The following is a 17,435-nucleotide window of genomic DNA, read 5'->3' as shown; positions in this document are numbered from 1 at the left end:
TTATTGTTATCATATCTCATTAACCCTTGTTGCTAATTGAAAATTTTAATTTAAAAAAAAAAACATAAAAAAAAATTTAATCAAATTTTGTATGCTAAGTTGGAATAGGGACGACACCGGTCGATTAAGTCGTACAACTTTAGATCATCCCTTAGGACACATCCTTGAAATTCCTTCGCAGTATCTCACACCTTGTGAGATGGCAAATTTTCCTGATGATGTAGGAAGTCACCATGGTGATGAAGGTAGACCCCCAGTTATGACACTTCGACAATACTTACATCCCACTAGGACTAGTCAACCTTCATGCATGATTATTCCTGAAAATGTAGGACACTTTGAAATCAAACCAGGAGTAATTTAATTGCTGCCAAAGTATCATGGAATGGAATCTGAGAACCCTTATCTTCACCTTAAGGATTTTGAGGAAATTAGCATCACATTTAGAGTGCCAAATGTATCGGAAGATGTCCTTAAATTAACCTTGTTTCCTTTTTCCTTGAAGGATAAAGCCAAAACATGGCTGAACTCCTTGAGACCAAGATCGTTAGGAACATGGCATGATATGCAAAGAGAATTCTTAAAAAAGTTCTTTCCCGCACAAAGGACTAATTTTTTGAAAAGGCACATTAGTAATTTCCAACAAAAAGACCATGAAACATTTTATGAATGCTGGAAGAGATTTAAAGATTTGCTACTCTCTTGTCCTCATCATGGGTTTGAAACATGGAGAACCATTAGTTTCTTTTACGAGGGATTGTCTTCACAATTAAAACAATTTATAGAGACTATGTGCAATGGTCTATTTCTGGAAAAGCAACCCGATGAGGCATGGGACTATTTAGACTCTCTCGCAGAGACTGCACAATTATGGGATATAGGGGATAGAGTGAATAAACCTTTGCCTAAGCCTACTAGCATTCCACACGGGGGCCTTTACAACCTTAATACTCAGGATGATATTCAAGCTAAAATGGCAGCCCTTACTAGGAAGGTAGAGGAAATTGAACTTAGAAGGATTGAACCCGTCAAGACCGTAGAACATAACAGCGAGTGTTGTAGGATTTGCGAGATGCCTGGCCATCTCATCACTGATTGCCCCACAATACCCGCATTCAAGGAAGTCTTGCACGATCAGGCCAATGTTATGAATACCTATCAAAAATCTTTCAATAATCCTTTTTCGGGTACTTACAACCCTGGATGGAAGAACCATCCAAATTTCAGGTGGAGGAATGACCAACCTCAACAAGTATATAACCCAACTCCTCCACCTCCGCACCCTCATTATGCACATGCACCCCCTCAAAAATCCAGTCTCGAAGAAACTTTGCAATCTTTCATGTAAGGTCAAGCTAAAATCAATGATGAATTAAGAAATCAACTGACAACGCTGACCACTGCTTTAAGTGCTCAAGAGAAGGGTAAGCTACCAGCTCAACCACAACCTAACCCTCAAGTCTACGGCGGTAGCAATGCATCATCTTCAACTTTGCATAAAGAGCACGCAAAGAGTATAATAACATTGCGAAGTGGAAAGATTATTGACCGACCAGTCCCAGAACAAACTCAAGCCATACCTGATTCTGACCCTTTAAAGACAAAAGAAAAGGATAACGAAGAAACTGAAGCACCAACATCTACTGAAAAAATTAAATGTCCTTTTCCTGCACCATTTCCACAAAGATTAAAGCCCTTGCAAAAGCTTGAACCAAACTCTGAAATTCTTGAGCTTTTTAAGCAAGTAAAAATCAATGTACCTCTTCTTGATGCAATCAAACAAGTGCCTTCATATGCAAAATTTTTAAAAGATTTGTGCACTGTCAAGCGTCGTTTAAATGTCAAGAAGAAGGCATTTCTGGCTGAAAATGTGAGTGCAATTTTACAGCATAACATTCTTCCTAAATATAAGGATCCAGGTTGCCCAACTATCTCGTGCATCATTGGCAATTTTAGGATTGAGCGAGCATTGCTAGATTTAGGAGCGAGTGTGAACTTGTTGCCATATACGGTATATGAGCAACTCGGTTTAGGTGAGTTGAAGCCAACAACTGTCACCTTACAATTAGCTGACAGGTCAGTGAAGGTCCCTAGAGAAATTATCGAAGATGTGTTGGTCCAAGTAGACAAGTTCTATTTTCCTGTTGACTTTATCGTACTGGACACACATCCGGCTTCCAATTCACCATCTCAGATTCCAGTCATCTTAGGACGCCCATTCCTTGCAACTTCTAATGCATTGATCAATTGTAGGAATGGTGTCATGAAGCTTTCTTTTGGCAATATGACTTTGGAACTGAACGTCTTTAGTATAGGCAAACAACCCAGTGATCATGAAGAAAGTAAAGAAGTTGAATGGGTTGAAACCATTGCGGAAGAATATCTGTTAAAAGAAACATTTACTGAACGGCCGACAATGGTTTGATAGATTGGTGTTCTGAAGGTACTACTGATGATACGGTCCCACCTACTTTAGATAACTCAGATGTCATGATGGTCAATGGGTGGAGACCGAGAATAGAGGAATTTGAACATTTGCCATCTCGAGAAGCAAAGATAGTACCATCCCATGAACAAGCACCTAAGCTCGAGTTGAAACCTTTACCGAAGGAACTCAAGTATGCCTTTCTTGGATCCGATGACACTTTTCCTATAATCATCTCATCTGATCTTGATCATGCCCAAGAAAAAAAATTACTTGGTGTTCTAAAGAATCATAGAGGAGCTTTAGGGTGGTCTATTGCAGACTTGAAGGGGATTAGCCCTTTAATTTGCACGCACCGGATATATTTGGAGGACAATGCCAAAACCACAAGGCAAATGCAACGCAGGTTGAATCCTACGATGAGAGATGTGGTTAAAGCAGAAGTCCTCAAGTTGCTTGACGTGGGTATTATTTACCCAATTTTTGATAGCAAGTGGGTAAGTCCTACTCAAGTCGTGCCCAAAAAAGCAGGTCTGACGGTAGTCAAAAATGAGCAGGGTGAGTTAGTCCCGACTCGTGTCTCCACGAGTTGGCGCATGTGTGTTGACTATCGAAAATTGAATTTGGTCACTAGGAAAGATCACTTTCCCTTACCTTTCCTAGACCAAGTTTTGGAAAGAGTTGCAGGACATAATTTTTATTGTTTTCTCGATGGCTATTCCGAATACTACCAAATCGAGATTTCACCAGAAGATCAAGAGAAGACTACTTTCACTTGTCCTTTTGGTACATTCGCTTTCCGTCGGATGCCGTTCGGGTTATGTAATGCACCTGCAACATTTCAAAGATGCATGCTCAGTATTTTTGAAGACATGAACGAGAAGTTTTTGGAAGTGTTCATGGATGATTTTTCTATTTTTGGCGATTCTTTTGATGATTGTTTACTACATTTACAAGCTGTCTTAGCTCGGTGTATAGAAAAGAACCTGATACTGAATTGGGAGAAATGCCACTTCATGGTGCCAAAGGAAATTGTCCTAGGACATATTGTTTCATCGAAGGGCATGGAAGTTGATAGAGCTAAGATTGACTTAATCGCCAAGCTACCTGCACCCAAGACGGTTAGAGATGTTAGATCATTTTTGGGTCATGCCGGATTTTATAGGAGGTTCATCAAGGACTTTAGTGTCATAGCCCGACCATTATGTAACCTCCTATCCCTTGATACACCGTTCAATTGGACTGAAACCTGTCAAGAGGCATTCGAAAAGTTGAAGTCTATGCTTAGCACTGCACCCATCGTGCGACCATCCGATTGGTCATTACCTTTTGAGATCATGTGCGATGCTAGTGACTATGCGATAGGAGCTGTCCTAGGACAACGCAAGGATAATAAGCCATATGTCATTTACTATGCAAGCAAAACTTTAAATGATGCTCAAATGAATTACACCACCACCGAAAAGGAATTGCTTGCAGTAGTATTTGCATTAAACAAATTTCGCTCTTATATCCTTGGTGCTCCTATTGTTATCTTTACGGATCATGCAGCGCTAAAATATTTACTAGATAAGAAAGAGGCTAAACCACGCTTAATATGATGGATTCTTTTACTCCAAGAATTTGACATCACTATCAAAGATAAAAAGGGAGTAGAGAATGTGGTTGCTGACCATTTATCACGGCTAGTTTTTAATGATTCGGTGCCACAGTTGCCCATCAAGGACTCGTTTCCTGAAGAGCAATTGTTTGCACTTTCTACTATGCCATGGTATGCTGATATTGTAAACTTTCTTGTCACTAACCGGATGCCGGAGCATTGGGGATCGAATGATAAGAATAATTTCTTGCGTGAAGTAAGAAATTATTATTATGATGCTCCTTATTTGTTCAAGTATTGCAATGATCAAATCTTTAGAAGATGCATTCCGGAACATGAGATACAAAGTGTACTCTCTTTTTGTCATGCCAGTGCTTGTGGAGGACACTTTGCATCTAAGAAAACGGCAGCTAAGGTGTTGCAATGTGGTTTTTATTGGCCTACACTATTTAAAGATGCCCACGAGTTCTGTAGGACATGTGACCCATGTCAGCGTGTTGGAAGTCTAACTCGTAGGCAAATGATGCCTCTTCAATCCATTACTGCTATTGAAATTTTTGACATGTGGGGTATTGATTTCATGGGTCCGTTTCCACCATCTTTTGGCCATGAGTATATTTTAGTTGGTGTTGAGTATGTGTCAAAATGGTTAGAAGCTGTTGCCTGTAGAACTAATGATCACAAACCTGTTTTGAAATTTCTAAAAGAAAATATTTTTTCACGATTTGGGATGCCCAAGGCTATAATTAGTGATGGGGGAAAACATTTCTGTAATAAGCCTTTTGAGATTCTATTGCAAAAGTACGGTATCACTCATAGAATTGCAACTCCTTATCACCCGCAGACTAGTGGCCAAGTAGAGTTAGCCAATCGGGAAATTAAACGAATTTTAGAGAAAACGGTGAATCCATCACGCAAAGACTGGCCTTTAAAACTTTCTGACGCATTGTGGGCTTACCGTACTGCTTATAAAACTATTCTTGGTATGTCCCCGTATCGGCTAGTCTATGGAAAAGCATGTCATCTACCTGTTGAAATAGAGCATAAATCGTATTGGGCCATTAGAAAATTAAACTTTGAACTGTCAGATGCTGGTTTCGCTAGAAAATTACAATTAAGTGAATTGAATGAAATTCGTCGGGATGCGTATGACAATGCTAGACTTTGTAAAGAACGAATGAAAATTAGGCATGATAACTCAATTCTAAGAAAATCTTTTGAGCCTGCACAAAAAGTTCTTTTGTATGACTCTCGCTTACATCTATTTCCTGAAAAATTACGATCAAGATGGACAGGTCCTTTCATTGTAAAAACTGTTTTTCCACACGGGGCAGTTGAAATTGAGAATCCACAGGATGGTCAAATTTTTAAGGTAAATGGACACAGATTAAAACCTTTTCTTGAAAATTTTGCAGATGAAGAGGACTCCTTTTCCTTGGGGGAGCCTTCTTATGACTGAACATGAAGGCCAAGGTATGTGTATATTAGTTAGAATTATTATTTTTTTCTTTTATTTCTAGTTTTCTTCTTATTTTGTAGGTCTTCTTTTCTGAAAATCAACAGCTCAAGGTATTCTTCTTCTCTCTATTATTTTCTCTATTGTCTCTCATATATAGTTTTCTTGTATTTTTTACATTGAGGACAATGCAATGTTTAAGTTGGGGGAGGGAAATATTTTGATCAAAAAAAAAAAAAAACTTGTTTTTGCATTTGATTTATTCTATTACTTTCTTTTCTGAGCAAATGCACATGTATTTTCATATTGAGTGTGTACAACTATTAAGGCAAGGAACACATGCATACTATGACTGATCAGAGACCTATTATTAGATCCCCACACGTGTACTTAATGACAATAGGAAGGCCTCAGGAGTTCATATTTGTTAACTGCATTTTTGTTAGCCTTATCCATAAAAGAAGTATGAGTATCATTGTTTGTACCATAAGGTTCAGGATTTGGTTTTCACATAAAGATAGAGGTTGAATATCCCGACTAGATTACTTAGGTGCCTTATGATCCGACTTTGGTTGACCTATAGTCACGATGCAGTCACATATATAATAAAAATATATATATGGTTCAGTCTATCATTTCTTTTCTTGCATAATTATTATTCAAAAAAAAAATTATACTTATGATGACAAGTCTGGCCTCGTGGCGTAGTCTGGTTCGAGTAATTAAGTCCGAGGGGTGTTTCACCTAATGTCTTGAGCCAACTGGATCGGGGGTCATTGACTGAAAGCTCGCTACATGGACCTTATTAGAGCCTAATGGGGTTGGATAGCTGTAGTTGTCATGTGTATTGAAAAAAATAAAATAAAATAAAAATAAGCATGAATGAGTTGGTTAGGCTGAACCTAGTGACATGTGGTAATGGCTGGTTTGACTCCATTGTATTGGACCTCTGTGTACCCGGGTTGTTTAGTTGAGATTGATAGCTCTTTCTTTACATGCGAACCATTCTTGACAAATTTAGACAACATGTGATATTCTGAAAATTTGATGGATCAGGTTCTAATAAATTGTAGAAAATACTTTTGAACCTGAGTAGTGCACCTAAAACTCAGGAGGTGCCCTGTTGTGGTGGAGGTATTAGTACTCTGAGAAAGTCATGCGATTTGATGCACACTACACTTTTATATTTCCTTGCTTTGACAGTTGCCATACTTGAAAATATATATCGATTAATTATATGTGTATTAGCTTAGAATTTATTTCACATTTTTTTATTATGATCTCATGTCATGTTATATCATGTATGATGTTTGTGGGTAGCATCCCTGAAAATCCTCACGAGACAACACTCGTCCACTAGGGTAACCTAGGGGTTTAACGGCTTGTTGCACGTGCTAAGTGCAATCGTGATTCCTACGAAAGTGAGTACTTATCTTAATTTTATGCAATTAGTTCTAATAAAATATCAAAGGTTAAACCACACCTTTTGTACTCTCATTTTATTATTTGCTCGTTAATTGCTAGAGACTAGCAATAAGCTAGTTGGGGGGTGTGATGAGAGCACAAAAGTGCGATCTACACATCACTTAAATTAGTATTATTGCCAACAAATAATGATAGAAGTGTTGTATTAATATTATATTTTTGTGGGGTGCAGGTGATCGGAAATCAAAGTTAAAATGCACATTGGGTTCAAAAAGATGCATCATAGTAGGTGACTAGTCAACCACATGGGGTCAGTCCCAGTTGCACACTAGAAGGAGCATTATCCGACTAGGTGCAGCCACATCCAACGATCAAGCTCAGCCATCTAGGTTCATCACCCATGAGTCCAAGGCCACAGCATCCCAGCATTCCAAGCTTCCTTCAATGTCCACACGTCTTTGCCTCCCAGCTTAGTGACCGTGATCCCAGGACCCGTGAAGCTTCCACGTTCGCATCCCAGCATTCATCAGCACACGAACGCACACCTCTTCCCAGCAGAATTTCCAGCCGCATCTCAACTTCCATGAGCCCGTGTGCGATTTTCCAGCATTCCTTCCGATCCACCATCTACCTCTTCCGGATTAGCAATCAACCCGTCTGAGTCTATGATCCCAGCTCTGTGATCAAGCTCTTAGCCGTCCGTGAAGCTTCCTTCACGCGTCTCAGCTTCCTTCACGCGTCCGGAGATACCGCTGCCAGCCGGGATGTATGCTTCGAACGACCACCCAACCTCCCGTGCGTCCACGAAATCCCAGCATTTCCGCATCCTTTCTCAGCAAAGATCCGACTTCATCCCAGCATCCAACGCATCTCAGAGCCCCCAGCCATCTGCGTGTGATCAGCTCCCAGCGCCCTGTGATCATCCCGTCCGCTTCTCCCGCGATTCCGCTTCATCCATCCGTGCATCCCATCATCCCAGCCGTCCGTGTCACGCTCATCTCCACGTATCCCGTAGGATCAGGGATCGATCTCAGCTGGTCTTCACCGTGTGCGCGAAAGGGGGGGAAGGGAGCGGGTTATCTAGGCCATTCGGAAGAAACAGGGGGGGCGATCCCTCATTCGAAAACAAGTCCCCATTCAAAGAAAAAAACAGAGAGAGGAAACAGGGGAGGCCCTGTTTCCGAAAAGAAAAGAGAAAAAAAAAAAGAAGAAAGAAAATGAAAGGGGGATTAATGTGTGAAATGGAAGGCTAAAGTCCTAGGGAGGGCGATGGAGGAACCTTTGATGTATTGCTCTTTGAAGTAAACTCTAAACTTTTGCTTTCAATGATTTATATTTATTGACATGTTCTTGATCCATGCGTAGTTATTTCGTAGATAGATCTTTAATGGATTATGATTATTGATATATGGATTGCTTTAGTATTTGATTCGTCATAGACGTAGAAAGCACGATGAATGCTTAGAAATTGAGTTCATATGTTCATGAAACATATACCATGATTAGATCTATCCTACATTTAATCTTTAATTAAGAACCATAGAGTTTATTCCTTGGATGCAATATCATCAAGGGGGATTCCAGATCCCTACCATTTTTATTTCATTGAATTGTGTTTATTATTCTCTGCATTTAATTTCTGAAAATTAAAACATCATTTTAATCCACAAATTTATTTAATTAATTAATCTAAAAATTACGCTAATAATCTATAAATTTCGTTTCCTGAGGATTCGACCTCGGACTCCCGAGATTTTACTACTTGTGCGATTCTCCTGCACTTGGGAGAACAATTTTATTTTTGCATCAATTGATTATAACCCTATTTGATTTTGATGAGCTCAAAGCATTTGAGTATATCTTATGTTTACTAATGAATTCAATCTAGTGTTTCAGTGAAATTCTTGTAAATTTATGGTTAAGTGTCTCTAGATTTGGTTCAAGACATTTTGGATAAGTTAAAAAGTCAATTTGAACCAAAGTCTGAGACTCGAGTCGACTCCGGGAGATTACGAGTCGACTCCAAGCATATCAGAAACACTGGCACAGGCTCGAGTCGACTCCTGTACATTACGAGTCGACTCCGACTGAGAACAGACAGACAGACAGAAAGATCCAACTCAAAACCTGTCAACGAGTCGACTCCGATACTGCCGAGTCGACTCCAGGGTAGTACGAGTCGACTCCAGGGAGTTACAGACAGAAAGACAGAGAAGTTATTTTGGACCCTGAGAGCCGAGTCGACTCTTGAGGAACTCGAGTCGACTCCGATGGTTAGCAGGTCGACTCCAAAGGAAGCAAGAGTCGACTTCCAGTGTGATACAAGGCAAAAGTCAGAGAGCAACTTTCGGACACTGAGAGCCAAGTCGACTCCCGCAAAGTTCGAGTCGACTCCAAGGCAGCGCTACCTCAAAAAGACAGAAGACTGCTTTTCGGATACTGAGAGCCGAGTCGACTCCGAAACAGTTCGAGTCGACTCCAGGACGGCACGAGTCAAAAGACAGAAGATCGGGAGTTCGGACTCTGAGCGGCGAGTCGACTCCCAGAATTTCCGAGTCGACTCGAGTGAGCAAACTTGAAGAATGCATCCCTGGATTTCTTACATCGAGTCGTCTCCAAAAGTGCCAGGTCAGCTCCAGACTTTGGGGAGTCGACTCCGGGTTAAATCGAGTCGACTCCCAGTCGAGAAGAGCAATTTAATTCAAATCCGGAACAGTTGCCGAGTCGACTCCAAAAAAGCATGAGTCGACTCCTGCTGCAGCCGAGTCGACTCCAGATCGCGCGAGTCGACTCCGATCCCAACGGAAACATTGTCAGGATGTGCAGAATGTGCAGAACGGCTAGAAGATTGTGTCTAACGGCTAGTTTCCGTGGGGAATGGCTTAAATAGCCACAGAGAACTGTAGCAAGGTAGAGAAGCGTCATTCCATTCAAAGAAAATAAGAAATCTTCATCTACCAAAGGATTTCAAAGAAAAAGAAGGAAGAGGGCCATTAACTCCATTCAACCAACTCTTCCCTGCATTAAAGAAGTCTCCTTCAGTCTTCAAGTCTTCAAGACATTCAAGAGGAGACCCCGAGTTCCAGAAGCCCTCCCTTACATCTTCATAAATTTGTTTGAGGGCTCTTAACTTCTCTCTTATTTATATCGCTGTATATCTGCTTGTTTAGAAGCTTTATTTTTCTGTTTGTCTTTGTTCAAACCGTTTGTTCCTTACTTGATTCAATCAGGGGATTGAATCAAGGGTGTAAAGGTTTGTTGGTGAGCCTAGGTTGAAACCAACGTGTAAAGGGTTTGATTGTGATCCCGAGAAAACAATCGGGTGGTTCTAGTCGGTGAGCCTGGAAAAACCGACCGAGTTCGTTGTGATCTCGTAAAACAACAAGTTAGGTTGTGAGCTTGTAAAACAACCGGCTGTAATCCGAGGGGTTATAGTGAATTCCCAAGTGAGGCTTGAGGAGTGGATGTAGGAGCAAGGGTTAGCTCCGAACCACTATAAATTTCTTGTGTTTGTGATTGCTTTGTTGTCTCTTATCTTTATTTCATTTACTGCACATAGCATCTAATTAATCAACTTGCACAAAGTATTAATTGGTTATCCACAAACATTTTAATTGTAATAATTATTTTAAAACCCAATTCACCCCCCCTCTTGGGTTGTCTATCTGGGCAACAAGTGGTATCAGAGCCGGAACTCTATTACCCAAAGAGTAAAAGATCAAAATGACAACCCCATTTGAATCTTCTCATATTGAGGGCTAGTCCACCCATAGACCTCCATTCTTTAATGGATCGACTACTCATATTGGAAGGCTAGGATGAGAATATTTATCCAAGCCCAAGACTATGAGATGTGGACCACCATTCTAAATGGACCATACATCCCATCCATTTATGTAGAGGGTGTCACTGTACCCAAGCTTGAAAAGGATTGGGATGACAATGACATAAGGAAGGCACAATTAAATGCCAAAGCAATGAATGTGCTTTATTGTGCATTAGATAGAAATGAATTCAATAGAGTCTCTACTTGCATTTCTGCAAAAGAGATTTGGGATAGACTTGAAGTGACCCACGAGGGCACAAATCAAGTAAAAGAATCCAAAATAAATATATTAGTTCATAAGTATGAATTATTCAAGATGGATTCTAATGAAACAATCACTTGCATGTTCACTAGATTTACTGACATTGTCAATAGCCTAAAAAGCCTTGGCAAAAATTATACTAACAGTGAGCTTATTAAGAAGATTCTTCGTTGTCTACCAAGGTCATGGGAAGCCAAGGTGACGGCAATCCAAGAAGCCAAGGATTTAAATAAGCTGCCACTAGAGGAGCTACTTGGATCCCTCATGACACATGAGCTAACGATGAAACAACACAATGAAGAAGAGTCCTCTCACAAGAGAAAGGTAATAGCACTTAAATCTGTTTCTACTAACAAAGATTTGTCTTGCAGCAGTAGCAGTGAAGAGGAAGACAATGAGGGAGATGATGATGAGGCTCTCCTTGTAAGAAAATTCCGTAGATTCATCAACCGGAAGAAGTCCTCACATCAAAGGAGAGGCCCCTCAAGTTCCTATCACATAGATAAAGGTAAGAAAAGGGAAAATGAGGGGATCGGATGTTATGAGTGTAAGAAGCCGGGGCATTTCAGAGCTGAGTGTCCTTTGCTGAAGAAGGGGAGCAAGTACAAGAAAAAGAAAGTCCTCGTCTCCACCCTATCGGACTCCGATACATCATCATCATCATCGGATGAGGAACAAGAAGAAAAGGCCAACCTATGTTTTATGGCTAACGACAATGAGGTAACATCCGGAACACATTTAGACTTTACTTTCGATGAATTATATGATGCTTTTAATGAATTAATGGACGAGTATAAGACAATAAACCTTAAAAACAAAGAATTGAAACTAACTAACCAAACTCACCTCCGTAAGTATGAAACATTAGTTAAGAATAAAGATGTTATTATTAAAGAAAATTCAGAACTTAAGACAAGCAACCAAATCTTAATTCAAAAGACTAATACCTTAATTAAAGATAACGAAAGGCTGACCAAAGAAATATTAGAACTTAAAAACAATAAACAAATCTTAAAAGAGAGTCTCACAAAAGATCTAAATGGACTAAAAACAGAAAAAAAAAAAAAATTGGCACTAGAACTTGAAAAGTACAAGCCTTTTGTAGAAAAATTTACATATAGCTCAGAAAAATTAGAAATGATACTTAATAGTCAACGAGCTGTGTTCAATATAGCTGGTTTAGGGTATAAACCTAAAAATAAGCAAAAACTCCTTAGTAATTTCTTTGTTAAAGCAGGGAAAAGCAAAACTAAGAAAATAACATGTTTTTGCTGTGGAACATTAGGACATAAAGCAAATGTGTGTGATTATAGAAAAAAAAAAACTAAGAGAAAAATTAAAAGGGTTTGGGTTCCAAAAGGAACCAACATTACTAACCATGAAGGACCCAAGAAAACTTGGGTACCTAAAGTCCAATGGATCTAAAGTCCCATCGTAGGTCTCCAAAAGACAGAAGATCGGGAGTTCGGACTCTGAGCGGCGAGTCGACTCCCAGAATTTCCGAGTCGACTCGAGTGAGCAAACTTGAAGAATGCATCCCTGGATTTCTTACATCGAGTCGTCTCCAAAAGTGCCAGGTCAGCTCCAGACTTTGGGGAGTCGACTCCGGGTTAAATCGAGTCGACTCCCAGTCGAGAAGAGCAATTTAATTCAAATCCGGAACAGTTGCCGAGCCGACTCCAAAAAAGCATGAGTCGACTCCTGCTGCAGCCGAGTCGACTCCAGATCGCGCGAGTCGACTCCGATCCCAACGGAAACATTGTCAGGATGTGCAGAATGTGCAGAACGGCTAGAAGATTGTGTCTAACGGCTAGTTTCCGTGGGGAATGGCTTAAATAGCCACAGAGAACTGTAGCAAGGTAGAGAAGCGTCATTCCATTCAAAGAAAATAAGAAATCTTCATCTACCAAAGGATTTCAAAGAAAAAGAAGGAAGAGGGCCATTAACTCCATTCAACCAACTCTTCCCTGCATTAAAGAAGTCTCCTTCAGTCTTCAAGTCTTCAAGACATTCAAGAGGAGACCCCGAGTTCCAGAAGCCCTCCCTTACATCTTCATAAATTTGTTTGAGGGCTCTTAACTTCTCTCTTATTTATATCGCTGTATATCTGCTTGTTTAGAAGCTTTATTTTTCTGTTTGTCTTTGTTCAAACCGTTTGTTCCTTACTTGATTCAATCAGGGGATTGAATCAAGGGTGTAAAGGTTTGTTGGTGAGCCTAGGTTGAAACCAACGTGTAAAGGGTTTGATTGTGATCCCGAGAAAACAATCGGGTGGTTCTAGTCGGTGAGCCTGGGAAAACCGACCGAGTTCGTTGTGATCTCGTAAAACAACAAGTTAGGTTGTGAGCTTGTAAAACAACCGGCTGTAATCCGAGGGGTTATAGTGAATTCCCAAGTGAGGCTTGAGGAGTGGATGTAGGAGCAAGGGTTAGCTCCGAACCACTATAAATTTCTTGTGTTTGTGATTGCTTTGTTGTCTCTTATCTTTATTTCATTTACTGCACATAGCATCTAATTAATCAACTTGCACAAAGTATTAATTGGTTATCCACAAACATTTTAATTGTAATAATTATTTTAAAACCCAATTCACCCCCCCTCTTGGATTGTCTATCTGGGCAACAAGTGGTATCAGAGCCGGAACTCTATTACCCAAAGAGTAAAAGATCAAAATGACAACCCCATTTGAATCTTCTCACATTGAGGGCTAGTCCACCCATAGACCTCCATTCTTTAATGGGTCGACTACTCATATTGGAAGGCTAGGATGAGAATATTTATCCAAGCCCAAGACTATGAGATGTGGACCACCATTCTAAATGGACCATACATCCCATCCATTTATGTAGAGGGTGTCACTGTACCCAAGCTTGAAAAGGATTGGGATGACAATGACATAAGGAAGGCACAATTAAATGCCAAAGCAATGAATGTGCTTTATTGTGCATTAGATAGAAATGAATTCAATAGAGTCTCTACTTGCATTTCTGCAAAAGAGATTTGGGATAGACTTGAAGTGACCCACGAGGGCACAAATCAAGTAAAAGAATCCAAAATAAATATATTAGTTCATAAGTATGAATTATTCAAGATGGATTCTAATGAAACAATCACTTGCATGTTCACTAGATTTACTGACATTGTCAATAGCCTAAAAAGCCTTGGCAAAAATTATACTAACAGTGAGCTTATTAAGAAGATTCTTCGTTGTCTACCAAGGTCATGGGAAGCCAAGGTGACGGCAATCCAAGAAGCCAAGGATTTAAATAAGCTGCCACTAGAGGAGCTACTTGGATCCCTCATGACACATGAGCTAACGATGAAACAACACAATGAAGAAGAGTCCTCTCACAAGAGAAAGGTAATAGCACTTAAATCTGTTTCTACTAACAAAGATTTGTCTTGCAGCAGTAGCAGTGAAGAGGAAGACAATGAGGGAGATGATGATGAGGCTCTCCTTGTAAGAAAATTCCGTAGATTCATCAACCGGAAGAAGTCCTCACATCAAAGGAGAGGCCCCTCAAGTTCCTATCACATAGATAAAGGTAAGAAAAGGGAAAATGAGGGGATCGGATGTTATGAGTGTAAGAAGCCGGGGCATTTCAGAGCTGAGTGTCCTTTGCTGAAGAAGGGGAGCAAGTACAAGAAAAAGAAAGTCCTCGTCTCCACCCTATCGGACTCCGATACATCATCATCATCATCGGATGAGGAACAAGAAGAAAAGGCCAACCTATGTTTTATGGCTAACGACAATGAGGTAACATCCGGAACACATTTAGACTTTACTTTCGATGAATTATATGATGCTTTTAATGAATTAATGGACGAGTATAAGACAATAAACCTTAAAAACAAAGAATTGAAACTAACTAACCAAACTCACCTCCGTAAGTATGAAACATTAGTTAAGAATAAAGATGTTATTATTAAAGAAAATTCAGAACTTAAGACAAGCAACCAAATCTTAATTCAAAAGACTAATACCTTAATTAAAGATAACGAAAGGCTGACCAAAGAAATATTAGAACTTAAAAACAATAAACAAATCTTAAAAGAGAGTCTCACAAAAGATCTAAATGGACTAAAAACAGAAAAAAAAAAAAATTGGCACTAGAACTTGAAAAGTCCAAGCCTTTTGTAGAAAAATTTACATATAGCTCAGAAAAATTAGAAATGATACTTAATAGTCAACGAGCTGTGTTCAATATAGCTGGTTTAGGGTATAAACCTAAAAATAAGCAAAAACTCCTTAGTAATTTCTTTGTTAAAGCAGAGAAAAGCAAAACTAAGAAAATAACATGTTTTTGCTGTGGAACATTAGGACATAAAGCAAATGCGTGTGATTATAGAAAAGAAAAAACTAAGAGAAAAATTAAAAGGGTTTGGGTTCCAAAAGGAACCAACATTACTAACCATGAAGGACCCAAGAAAACTTGGGTACCTAAAATTGTATGATTTGCTTGTGTAGGAGTGTCTTGCAGCCAAGGTCGACAAAAATTGTTGGTACTTGGATAGTGGCTGCTCAAGACACATGACGGGTGACAAAGACCAATTCTTCACCCTTGAGCCTAAGAAGGGAGGTGCTGTGACATTTGGAGACAATAACCAAGGTCACATCATTGGTATAGGTAAAGTACAAATCACCCCTTCAACCTTTATTGATAATGTTAGATATGTTGATGGTCTAAAGCATAATCTGCTTAGCATTAGTCAATTGTGTGATAGAGGTTTTGATGTTTTGTTCAAACTATCTTTATGCATCATAACCAACTCAAATGACAACAGTTTAGTTTTTAAAGGAATAAGACGTGGGAATGTGTATGTAGTAGACCTTGAGGATCTTGCCAAACATAACCCATGTTTAGTTGTTAATGAAACTAAGGATAATGATGCTAGTTGGTTATGGCACCGTAAGTTAGGTCATGCAAGTATGGACACAATATCAAAACTAGTTAAAAGAGATTCCGTGATAGGTTTGCCAAAACTAAAGTTTGAAAAGAATAAAATATGTGAAGCTTGTCAATATGGCAAACAATCAAGGAACTCCTTTAAATCCATAAATTGTGTCTCTACCTCTAGACCTCTAGAACTACTACACATGGATCTATTCAGACCAACTAGAACCACAAGTCTAGGAGGAAATAAATATGGTCTAGTTATTGTAGATGACTTTTCTAGATATACTTGGGTCATGTTCTTAGCTCATAAAGATCAAGCTTTTTCAGTTTTTAAGAAATTTCATAAGAAAGTAACAAATGCTAGAGATACTTCAGTCATAGCTATTAGAAGTGACCATGGAACCAAATTTGAAAATCATTTATTTGATGAGTTTTGTAGTAAAAAGGGAATAACTCATAATTTTTCTGCACCTAGGACACCACAACAAAATGGAGTTGTAGAAAGGAAAAATAGAACCCTAGAGGAAATGGCTAGAACCATGCTATGTGAAAGTAACCTCCCTAAGTACTTTTGGGGAGAAGCCATTAATACCTCATGTCATATATTAAATAGAGTTTTATTGAGACCCATTGTAAAGAGAACACCTTATGAACTTTGGAAAAACAGAAAACCAAAAGTAAACTATTTTCATGTCTTTGGATGTAGGTGTTTTGTTCATAATAATGGGAAAGACAATCTAGGTAAATTTGACTCTAAATCTGATGAAGGTGTTAGATGTATGCCCTAGAAGCCAATCTGGCTGACACATTGTTAATTCTAGGGACATAATTTTGAACTTGACTATTTATTATAGAATAAATAAAATGCATCTTTTCATTCATATTATTTATGTGTCTATGAATCGTCCAAAAAATTAATAAGATGATGATGCATATTCTCAAGAGTTGAGAATTTGAGCCATGTATCATTGGTGATAAATTTCTAAATGCTCCTGATCAATGGATCATCACGAGGATGGTAATCGATCCGATCAGTGCACAGATCACTTTCCTTCTGGATGGACGAGACTTGAGTCCACAGTGTAGGGACACTGAAGTGATAGTGCAGGTGCTTGTTAGAGAACAAGGGTACTGAGCGTGACCAAGACAAGAAGTCACTTGGATGTCTATCCACTCGTCAGTGACTTGCTTGATGTTGCAGTAGTATGACTGGTCCTTTGACCTGCGGTGCTTCAGCTACTCACAGTGAGGTTATTGTAGTTTGACTACACGTATACATGGTCTCTAGTCATATGGGTCCTTGTAGTGTAGATTGGCTGCAGTAAGTTCACTGTAGGAGTAGGGTATGCACTTACATGGAATCTATCGACCTTGATAGAAGAGGAGTGATCCTATGTGATTTGTTAGACTGAGTTCTAAGACCTTGGCCAGGGCAGTAATATAAAGTGGAGAAAGAGTTTTCCACTATCGAACTCGAGTCGAATAAATCTTGACATATGACAGACGAAGGGGTTTGACGAGTTATCCATGACCTCCGTCCTGT

General features: G+C 39.4%; 1 pseudogene; it reads right to left on the bottom strand.

Annotated features, from left to right (window-relative positions):
- Positions 1 to 622: 622 nt before the first annotated feature.
- On the bottom strand, positions 623 to 720 carry LOC120105854 (annotated as a pseudogene).
- Positions 721 to 17,435: the final 16,715 nt, after the last annotated feature.

This window comes from Phoenix dactylifera, unplaced genomic scaffold (genome assembly GCF_009389715.1).
Source record: "Phoenix dactylifera cultivar Barhee BC4 unplaced genomic scaffold, palm_55x_up_171113_PBpolish2nd_filt_p 000383F, whole genome shotgun sequence".
NCBI classification, from domain to species: Eukaryota; Viridiplantae; Streptophyta; class Magnoliopsida; order Arecales; family Arecaceae; genus Phoenix; species Phoenix dactylifera.
This window is presented reverse-complemented; position numbering and strand designations above follow the sequence as displayed.